At 33.4% G+C, this 11,775-nt stretch overlaps 1 protein-coding gene across 1 annotated transcript in view; it reads right to left on the minus strand.

Moving 5' to 3' along the window:
* LOC105225249 (cationic amino acid transporter 3) overlaps nucleotides 1-5,288 on the minus strand; it is a 44,308-nt gene extending 39,020 nt beyond the window's left edge. Inside the window, exon 1 of the mRNA XM_029549780.2 lies at nucleotides 4,961-5,288. The gene's annotated coding sequence lies outside the window, so the exon portion shown is untranslated. The remainder of the gene's footprint in view (nucleotides 1-4,960) is intronic.
* Between the last annotated feature and the right edge of the window lie 6,487 nt (nucleotides 5,289-11,775).

Consider the following 11,775-nt stretch of genomic DNA (forward strand, 5'->3'; position numbering starts at 1 on the left):
CGAGAATAAAATTACTTATATATACATACATACCATACCTACTCGTATGTATGCATGTATATACATATGTGTGAAGAATAATTTTATCTACACCGTCGAAAAACAAAGAGCAACAGGTAAAGTGCTCATAAGTAACTGCAATTAAATGCAGACAGTGAAAAACAAAAAAAATAAACAATTGCCATAAATAAAAGCAATCGCAAATACACAGCAAGTGTCTAATTTCAGCATGCTTATGACGCCTGAGACTAATTCACAATTTCGCCAAACATTCACACTCTCTGCTTGGAAGTGTACATAAGTATGAACTAACTAGTTACTACTCACAATATATAATATATAGTATATAGTATCGCACGCGCGCCCATTCACTCAAAGATACGCAATCTGCCTAAAAAATATTTCTTCTTTATAACTTTTATGGCTCAAATACTCTTCACTTGAGGACGTAGAGAACTATACGAGATATAATGCACTATACTATACGTACTTGTTTTACTATTCCAAAAAGTAATAAAGAATTGACTCGATTGACTTTTACCTGTCCATATTTAACGTATGAGACGTAATACACGTGCACAGATAGAAAATCAGAAGCCGATGTTTATTTTTTGATACTGTTACAACAACAGCAGTTTTTAGAACAATTATTGTTTTTTAATAACATTACTAATAACTTTTATTTGAACTTCGTTACTCTACACACAAAAATTAAATCCTCACATTTCACAGATTTTCCGTTATAACTAACAGAGTATTTTGGTAGCGTATTTAGTCCTTAAATTCTACTCCGGAATGGACTACAGAATATAGTATGTAGATATCCGTTTTCCAGTTGTTCTTATACAATACGGTATAATCGGGTATAAGGTATCTAACCCCCTAATGCAATTTAAATGAATATATGATTGGAGAAGTGAATAATATATCTAGCAAAAGTCACAGACAAAATACAATAAAATAAATCATATCGACTCTAGAGGTTATTTAATCAGATGCTATCAGATAATATAGTATTACAATTGTATTTAAGTCTAGTCAAAGCAGTTTTTATCGATTCTTAGTTTTATTTGTTGATGCCTATTAGAGTCCATAAAGTTCTTATATTAGAGACCATAAATGTCAAAATTTGTCCGGTCATTTTCGGAAATGCCTTTGTTCAAAATGTGAATGCAATATTTACGATTACAGTATTAAACTTAAAGAACATTATATAATTAATGCTGGAACTTATTTATCTATATTCCTACTTATCTATCTTGCAGTTAATTATTTTCAGATATCTGAATATTAAAATAATTAATTATAAAAGCAAAATTGCGACAAACTTACATACTGTAAAAAGCAATCCCAAAATGTAACATTCTGCTGCAGAGTATAATAACAAAACTATTATACTCTGCAGCAGAATGTTACATTTTGGGATTGCACCTAACGGTTATTTGTATCACGTAAAACTAATCGATATGGAATTATATATATACAAGTATAAATGATCAGGATGACGAGACAATTTAATTCCTTGGCATCCGGGGAGGAGGAGATGGTCTTAATCGGACTTTTACCACAATAACAAAATACCATTTATCTGAAAGCTATAAACTGCCATATCTAAAATACGATAGACACGAGAGGGCTTTATAGAAGCCGGTATCAAATTTGGGGCATGAGCGTGGCACTGTCCACATTTAGGTGAAAACATATATATCAAGACCAACTAGACAAATTTCAATCAAATTCGGTAAGTAATATTATCCAGACATTCCTACATTATGGTGCGAAATGCAGAAATCAGACAAAAAAAAACTCGCCTACTTCCTATATAACACCATCCAGCGTAGAATTCATCAAGAAATCAATCTATGAGGATTCAACTTTGCGCCAATAGTTCCTTTGAGGCGTGTCACCTCATGACCAAAAATTATCTAAATCGAACCACAACTGTTCAAACCCTCAAATACCGAATATGTGAACCAAAGGAAGTATTTCGAATTGTTTATCAAAATAAAAATTATTTTGTGTAAAAAAAAAACAAAATGACGGAAATATTAACGATCCCGTTGATTGACATTTTTTTGCGGCCGTCAACTTCCTGGTTCTTCTTATCCGTTTTTTTTTTAATCTGGAAGCTTTTATCAAGTGCATAGTAGAGGAGTTTTGAGAAAATCGGGGATGTAGGCTGGGATTTTGTAAAAAGTGCCATTTTTACCTGAGTTTTTCGAGATCGAAATACTTAAACAACTGTCAAAATGCCATTTTCCTCGGAAAAGCGTTCTATCGCGTATTGTCTATAAAGTTGTCTATAAAATACGCTTTATTTCAAGTAAATCGGTTAAATAACTCGCTCGAAATTTTGATGGCCGGATGAAAAAAGCTAGCTTCGAGGAACGAGCCTCAAAGTTTTCCGGATAAACTGCTGTATGAACAGTAATGGTTCTAGGGCCTATTTTTTCGAAAATATTCGGAGTCAACCGATGAAACTTCGGGACTATATTTTTGAATAATATTCGATTGATTAGGGCGAAAAAAAAATTTCCTAATTAAATTGAGTGTACATGTTTTGCTCCTAACGGTGAATATTTTTACCTAAAATTGATAAAAAGTGGTTGAAAATTTTCTCCAGATCCTAATTAACTATATTCAGGATTTTCAAACATCTACTTGACTTTATCCTTTACATAAGTGTTGGTGGTGGTATGTGAGGGAGCTTAAAGAAACTCAGAGAACATATTTTTCTATTAATAATATGAAGTAATGCCAAAATAAAGGTAAAATCGGGTCAATTCTACCCTTATGTGCAATCAGCCCTGACCTTTTCTTACCCCAATATACCCTATTTAACCTTTTTTAAACGTTTAGTTTATTCAAAATGTGTGAAAATTTTTTGAAACTAAGTGGAAGAAAAAGCACGTTAATAACATTATCTGAACATAACGACAAATATACACGATAATTTCACTGAACTGGGTATGTTAACTTTGCTACGAAATTTGAAACGCCCAGATGGAAACGTCGGAGACTTTATAATATATAGATATAAATGATAAGCGTGACGGCCTGTGTTGCCTCAGTTTTCGAAATATCGCTCTGAAATTTTGCACACATTATTTTCTCTCCAAAAGCTGCTGATTTGTGAAAAACAATATCGGATCACTAAGTATATAGCTACCATAAGAACTGAATGGTCAGAATCAAATTCTTGTATGAAAAACACTTTTATCTAACAACATATCTTTATGAAATTTCGCATGTGGTATTATCCAAAGCTATTGGTTGTCAAAAAAGTCTTGCGGTAATTTTGCTAGTTGGCGCTGAAAGAAGGTCGAAGAACCGCCACGCTCCGGAAGACCTGTCGTCAAAAATTGCGATAAAATCTCTGAATTGGTCGAAAGAGACCGGCATAGTAGCAGCCGTAGCATCGGTCAAGAGCTGGGCATGAGCCATCAAAAATTCATTTCAATTTCAATAAAAATAAAAAATTCAATAAAAATACCGCAAGCCTTTTTTGACAACGTAATATGTTAGAATACCCGAACAAATTGTTGAGATCGAAAGCTGCTATACAAACTGAACGATCAAAATCAAGTTCTTTTATGGAAACATTTTTTTATATATTTTCACGAAATTTAGCATGGGTTGTTATCCAAAGAATTACTACAATACCCGAATAATTTTTTTTTATTAAAGCGCGGTGCAACAGAAGTTAACATTTATTCTTCTTTCGACTCTTTTTCACATTAAAAATACGAGAAAAATATGTTCTATAAGAAAACACTTTTCCTTGGCAATTCTCCATAACCTATAGTAGGCATAAGCCCACCTACTATTGCAACTGAAATCATTCAATTCCAAAACCATTCGTATTCTTTATCTATCTCGTCATTTTCATATGTAAATAAACTACAGTAATAAGTGGATCATTGGAAAAGAATATGGCAATCACCTCCAGCACAGAAGTTAGGTTTTCAAATTTTCAATATAAACTAGATTAACTCTCCAACTGATATTGACTAAGGTTCGGTACTCCCCAGAAACCCAGTAACATAAATAGTAAATCTACACCTAAATTAATTATTGTATAATGCCATAAAAAGCAATAACCAATTTTAGCCTAGTCGTGAGTAGAATATTAATTCATAATTGAATAATTACATAAATACTTCAGACTTATGAATCCGAAAATTACAATTAGATTATAGCGTAATTGATATACATATATAGTATGTATGTATTTAAATAATCATACGGAGTTTTATTTTATATGAATTAAGAAGATTGGAAATTCTTGTCTCCCTTGGTGAATCTGATTATCCTATTAAATTCTTTTCCCCATATTTGGACCTACCTTTCTTTGAAGGTTTATTTAAGATATGAATCTAAAACCAAGAGAACTTTTTTAAGTAGTGTTTCAGTACCGGTCGACATCTGCAAGCCTACAAATCTATTTTAGTATTAAAAACCAATTTCATAAAACCCTCTTATCCCTTCGGAGTCGCATAATATCAATAGGCAAATGGGAAAATAAGTTCGACAAGCATCTAGGAAGGACGTAAGCTTCATTAAATAAGAAAGATAGAGGCAAAAAAGTGACACCCAGCGTCCTCAGCGATACGAAATGTCAAAATTGCATACATAGTAATTGTAAACAAAGCATTCTCTTCTTTTGTTCATGATGTCACGAACCAATGTATGTACATACATTGCTTCGAAACGAACTTTGAAAAAGTAACTGCAGGAAATTGTCAAAATCTCTTTCTTTCGTATAAATCGCCTTTTTGTTTAACTTTTCTCCATTTTTTACTTTAGTCTTCGCTGTCCTTATCAGAGTTTTGTTTAAAATATAAAATTCAAAGTATAATTTGTTATCATTAAATTGTCATGACGTATTATGTTCGCTAAAATATTATATAACTAGTGCCATTGCTGTACCCATTACTGTACTTAACATTTTTCGGCTTACCTTTTACCGAAGATTTTATTTTTAGTTTATTGCACCCTTTCGCAAATTGAAATGATTTTTATTAAAAATAATTATTTGCACATTAAAACGAAAACTTTTGTTTGTTTAAATTTAGAAACGATACACCAAAATATTTAATTACATATGTACATCACTTAAATATTGTATGAACAAATTTTATTACACACAACCGCAATTTTGGCACAAAAGCATCACAAATAAACTAAAAAAACGAACAACGCTAAAACAATTGGGATCACTGATATGCACAAGCGGAGAGATCTGTGGAAGTTAGCTAGTCAATGTCTAAAAACTGACGCGCTCACAAGTTGACTGGACCGAGTTAACTGTAGAACGCAGGAAAAAGGTTTTAAACTCAGCAAACACTAGATCATACCGTAGAGAGGAGGTGCTATGTGCGAGTAAAAATTGAAAATGTACGAAGATAGTAAAAGAAAAGATAACTTTTGAGTCTTGTTGCTCAACGTGTACTCTAATGCTCAACAATAACTTAAAATAACAAAACCATAGAGTAACAATTCTGTTTAAATACGGCTTTATGATATTATAACTCAATGTTTCTTACAATTAGAAATTTCTAACAATATCCGTTTCATATCACAGTTACTTTAAATATCACTGGATCACAAATTTGAATTTGTTTTTTGTTCCACGGATGCCACTATCCAATTTGTATGTGAAATGGCTCGCTGATTTCGAAAATCGAGTTAATTTTTTTTTTTATGGATACGTTTTTGAGATATTTGCAATTTACCGTTATTCGACCAAAAAAAAAAGGTGTCTTCATTTAATCATGTATATCTCACTGACCAGTTGAGCAATCTTACTGCAAATTATAGAAAATAAAAGTGAATGAAATTTCCTAAAAATATTGTCTACTTCATTTTTCCATAGGCCTTATAATTTCTGAGAAATTGATTAATAACTTCGTGTTTTTAAATTTTTTTATGAAATATTTAATAAAAAATAAACTTTGGCAAGGAAAAAATTTTAAAACAAAAGATATTTTTAATTTTTTTTTTATTTTATATGAAGTCCTATTTCTTTGTAAAAAACTAAGCTACCAACGAACAAAATCCATGGATAAATAGGAAAGTTGTACATGATCAAAGAAATATATCCAAGTCCCGCAAAGTCAATGTATTCGTATATGCGTATGTAGTGTGTAAAGTAGGGGTGGGATTGTTTTCGAATATCATTAGAATAAACTAATAACGTTATTCATTTAAAAAAAAATCAAATAATACTTTTAGAACAGTAATACTCAAATACTATTGTAGTAGGTAGTTTGCACCGTAAGCTAGAGGTGTTAGGTTCGAAACCCCTGTAGTCATGTGTGTAGGTATACAGGCAGATTTTCGAAGGGTAATTAGTTGCGGAAAATTCCTAATGCAAATAAATTTAATTCAAACATGCATACCTATATGCACACACATATGTATCTTGGTAAATCCATTATTTTTTTCAAGGCCAACATAGCAGGTAGTATTTTCTTTTCCCGGCTCGTTAATATAAAGGAACTTTTGTTTAGGTAGGTTTTGCCTTTTTTTATTTTTTCGCGATCAAGCTATATATAAGGATAAATGCCCCTTGAAAGTTCTATCACAAGCGCAACTAAACGATTGGATTAGAGATTTGGAATTATCCAAGGAAAAAGCTGAGCTACATGCCTCTCGTATGCAACAATTTCAATTCGTGTCACCCCATGTTAAGGTGACATATTATAGAAATCGTCACGAACCATTTGCCAAACACTATACGAAGGAAGACAATGTATGCTATTGCAAAGACATTCCAGGGTTATTCAAAGAGTTTGGTCAACCATATGATTCCGAGGAGTGGCGATTGTTCATAGACAGCAATAAACTGAGCTTGAAGGCCGTATTACTGCATAATGGCAACAAAAAGCCCTCGATCCCGATCGCGCATGCAGTAAACACGAAGGAAACATACGAGGTAATGGAGAAATTGTTAAAATTCATCAAATATGAAGAGCATGATTGGAAAATATGTGCCGATCTTAAAGTCGTTGGAATGTTATGCGGTCTACAAAGTGGCTACACAAAACACTGCTGCTTTCTCTGCAAATGGGATAGCCGAGCTCGTAAAGACCACTATTGCATTAAGGATTGGCCGGAAAGAGTTGAATTTACAATTGGTGTGGATAATATCAAATACATCCCACTTGTAAAGAAGGAAAAAATCATTCTTCCGCCATTGCACATCAAGCTCGGCCTCATTAAAAATTTTGTTAAGGCGTTGGACAAAGAAGGCAAAGCATTCAATTATTTGCAAAATTTTTTCCCAAATATTTCCCAGGCCAAGATAAAGGAAGGTATATTTGTTGGACCCCAAATAAAAAAGTTGATAAATAATGACCAATTCAAAGGACTATTGTCACCAGTTGAGGCAGCAGCGTGGGATTCCTTCGAAATGATCGTTTCTTCAGTGACGAGCATGGCGAAAGGTTTCACCAGCAAATGAAATTAATTGAGAATCGATACCAAGGTTTCTGGGACGTCGGTATGATGGGTGACTACTGTTGGTTTCTCATAAGAGAAACCGATCCTAAACTAAATAAACGACAAAACAAAACACATAATCATTTAAGACAAAAATAACACATTGTTTTAATATATATTACTAATAATGTATAAATAAATGAGTTTATAAAAACTAAAAACGACATGAAAATTGACTTTTTACTTAACAGAAACAGCGCCCACCCCTACTTTACACACTACATACGCATATACGAATACATTGACTTTGCGCGACTTGGATATATTTCTTTGATCATGTACAACTTTCCTATTTATCCATGGATTTTGTTCGTTGGTAGCTTAGTTTTTCATAAAGAAATAGGACTTCATATAAAATAAAAAAAAAATTAAAAATATCTTTTGTTTTAAAATTTTTTCCTTGCCAAAGTTTATTTTTTTTTTTAATTTTTCATAAAAAAATTTAAAAACACGAAGTTATTAATCAATTTCTCAGAAATTATAAGGCCTATGGAAAAATGAAGTAGACAATATTTTTAGGAAATTTCATTCACTTTTATTTTCTATAATTTGCAGTAAGATTGCTCAACTGGTCAGTGAGATATACATGATTAAATGAAGACACCTTTTTTTTTTGGTCGAATAACGGTAAATTGCAAATATCTCAAAAACGTATCCATAAAAAAAAATTAACTCGATTTTCGAAATCAGCGAGCCATTTCACATACAAATTGGATAGTGGCGTTCATGGAACATTTTTGCTGTAAACCAGTGCTATTTTTCAGCAGCAGTTATACAGAATTTTATTAGCTTACACATTTGATCCATTTGAAATATGATGAGCATATTATACTTTTTAATATTTCTCAAAAGCAATAATCGTTAGTAAAATTTGATAAAAATTGAAGGACATAATAATAATATGTGGGTGTAGTATATATGTATGTATATACCAGGCTCGTTAGATAATTTCTTTTAATAACACAGCTTTTTGTTCCGGAAAGCCATACTTCTATTATATTTATAAAAGGAAACACTTTTCGTACGATGGGTGCGATGTTCGATTTGTGACATGGCTGATACTTAGTTCCTAAAGTTCCCCCACATTAAAAACCAAGTTTCTTTCACTGTTGGGCCGAAAGCTTTTGAGCTCCTTCAGTTTATAGTTATTCGGTATATTTTTCACCTAAAATCTAAAACTAATCGAAATATTTAATGAGATATATATATATATATATATAAAGGCCAAAGCCACATCTACAAAACCCCATTGAACGGAAACTTATAAAATGGCATAATTAAGCACTAAATTAAGATACAAAACTGTTATTTAGTACAAAAGATCTCATTAGCAAGGGTGGTGGGCAAAACACGTTTAAACATGGGCGTGGCATATACACATCTTCCGAACTACTGAAGGTAAATCAACCAAAGAAGGCTCTTTAGCATTTATTCATACTGCTGAAAATATGTAAAATCCAAAAATAACCAGGCCTCTTCCCTATATACCGATTATGTTTGAAACTACTAAAAGTGACACAAAATATGTGGACCCCAATGGATATGGCAAATTTTTTCCCGAATATATCGGCCAATCTGTGAGGTTTAGTGTTCAAATTCAGGAAGACAATTTTTGTGACAGCATTCTTTGTTCCAAAAAAGATTAAAATCAGGCCAATACATACCTTAGTCTCCATATACCTAATATAGATATTTGCGAACTTCCGGATGAGCTTATACCGCATGTATCGGTTAATATGTAAGAAATCTTAATAAAATACTGAAATATTTTCTTTTTATCAACCTAACATTAAAGAAATAAGGAAAATATTTTACGTAGTATAATAAAAAGTTTTGCTAACTTCGAACCTCGTAAGCTGCAAGAGTATAAAATGTTCGGTTGCACCCGAAATTAGATTTTTTCGTCTGTAACAACCTCTTTGGAGGTCCAATGCGTTCGTCGTCTTTGATACCGATCTCGTCCATACGGAATGAAAGAAATTACTTTTTAACCATGTACTTTCACAGGAATGAAGAATTTCATTGATATCCCCTTACTGAAGAAAAATATCAAAAGAGCGGAAAAATATGGCGTCGTTTGCTGTCCCTATCGGTCTACATTTTTAGTGCCCTATTGAAAACCCCTATAACATTCTAAATTAACACAAACTAATTTGATATTAAAATAGAAGCTATTATGTTTATGAGTTTTCCTATTTTTTCCATATTTCTACATGTTTTTCATTTATTTAATTCTTTCACAATAAGAGGGGTGAACTGTGCCTACATTTAGCGAACATCTTTACCCAAAAAGATCTTCCGGTACACATTTCTCAAAGAGAAAGTACGGAACTTCATCTCAAAACTCTCATTAGACCTAACATGTACTAGGTCCTGTACTAACTTAAAGCTTTATTTAATATTTTGTTAATTTTAACCACAGCAAGTTTGAATATTTACATCCTCTATTTCATTTTGCAGTTATATAATTTTAATTATCCGAGTACTATACTTATATTTAAATGAGTGAATATTAATAAGAGTACTAAATAGCTTTATTAAGTATATTAACGGGCTCATATTTTTAACCACAATTTTTGGACCTTATTAGCATTAATCTATATTTTGTTTGAAGATTTAGCATACATTTTATTTTGTAATTAGTTTAATCAGCGACATTAATATAATTTAATTTCATCATCTGCATCTGCGTGGTGAAATTAAATTAAATAAATTGCATCATTTCACTTCCGTCAACTTTCAATATTGGAAATGATTTTGCAAATACCGAGAGTTGAAGAGGGAAACGAGACGCATTTGCAAACAGAAAAAGAAGGAGGCCGAAATGCGTGAGTATGAAGAGCTTGATAAGCTGGCCGACAGGCGTAATGCTCGAAAATTCTGCGAAAAAATGTGGTGACTTACAGAAGGTTTCAAGACCGGAGCATACTCTTGTAGAACCCCTAAAGGTGATCTAGTCACCGACTCCCAGAGCATACTTAAATTATGGAGGGAACACTTCTTCAAGCTGCTGAATGGCAGTGAACATACAACGCCAGGAGAAGGCGATGGAGCAGACGTTCCACTAGCCGATCATGACGAAGTTCGAATAGCAATTACCCGCCTGACCCACCATCAACAAACTGATTGGACCTTATCAGTGTGGCTTTAGACTTGGAAAATCAACAATTGACCAGATATTCGCCATGCGCCAAATTTTGGAAAAGTCCCGTGAAAGAAAATCGACACACACCCTCTCTTCGTCGATTTCAAGCTGCTTTCGATAGCACGAAAAGGAGCTGTAGTTCAGCGAATTAAAAGACGGCGGCTACGCTAGCTAGGTAATGTCGAAAGTATTCGACGCAGTACCCGCCGAGGGAAGCAGAGGAAGAGTAAGACCTCCACTCCGTTAGAAGGACCAGGTGGAGAAGAACCTGGTTTCGCTTGGAATATCCAATTGGCGTCAGGTAGCGAAAAGAACAAACGACTGGCGCTCTGTTGTTAACTCAGCTATAATCGCGTAAGCGGTGTCTACGCCAGTAAAGCAGAAGACCAACTAGTCCATTGTTGTTAGCCCATAGGTGTAACTTGCGTAGTGATCTTTCCATAATTTCACTCACTGTTGAAGGAAACATGACTGATACCAACAACACTATATCATCTGCATATGCTACTGCTTTCACCCCTCCACCGTTTAGTTGGAGTAATATTTCATTCACTTATCACTTCGTGAAGGGCAGTTTCGGTTGATCATGTACCTTCAACATAAAAGATGTGAGACTTATAGGTCTTAAATCTTTAGCATTATCGTGTCCTTCTGTCTGGTTTTGGTAGGAACACCACTTCAATTATTTTCCAACTTCTTGGGATGTAAGACAGTTGCATGCTCACTGTGTATATATTTTCCAGCCTTTGAACTTCTGGCTTTTGCAGCATTATGGTCATCATCCCATCTGGACCTGCCGCTTTGAATGCTAAGAAACTATTTATGGCGCATTTAATTGCAGAGGAGGTCCCTTTATGTAAGGAAAATTGGTATGCTCTTTTCATAGCATTTTACTCAGCCTAGCGGATTATCTGCAACTTTCTATCGATGTGCAGAAAGATCGCCGTGAGTCAGTTTTGGCTTTCCTGACTGCTTTTTTGTATCTTTACATGATATCTTTGTAGGGTTGTCAGATTTTGGTTCTAAAAATCTCATTGAAGGCCTTCTTTAGTTGTGTTCTCAGGTTCTTAAGATCACTATTCCACCAAGGAGGAGACTTTCTCTTTTTCAGACCTAATAGCGGAGTG

The sequence above is a fragment of the Bactrocera dorsalis genome, chromosome 5, assembly GCF_023373825.1.
Source record: "Bactrocera dorsalis isolate Fly_Bdor chromosome 5, ASM2337382v1, whole genome shotgun sequence".
NCBI lineage: Eukaryota > Metazoa > Arthropoda > Insecta > Diptera > Tephritidae > Bactrocera > Bactrocera dorsalis.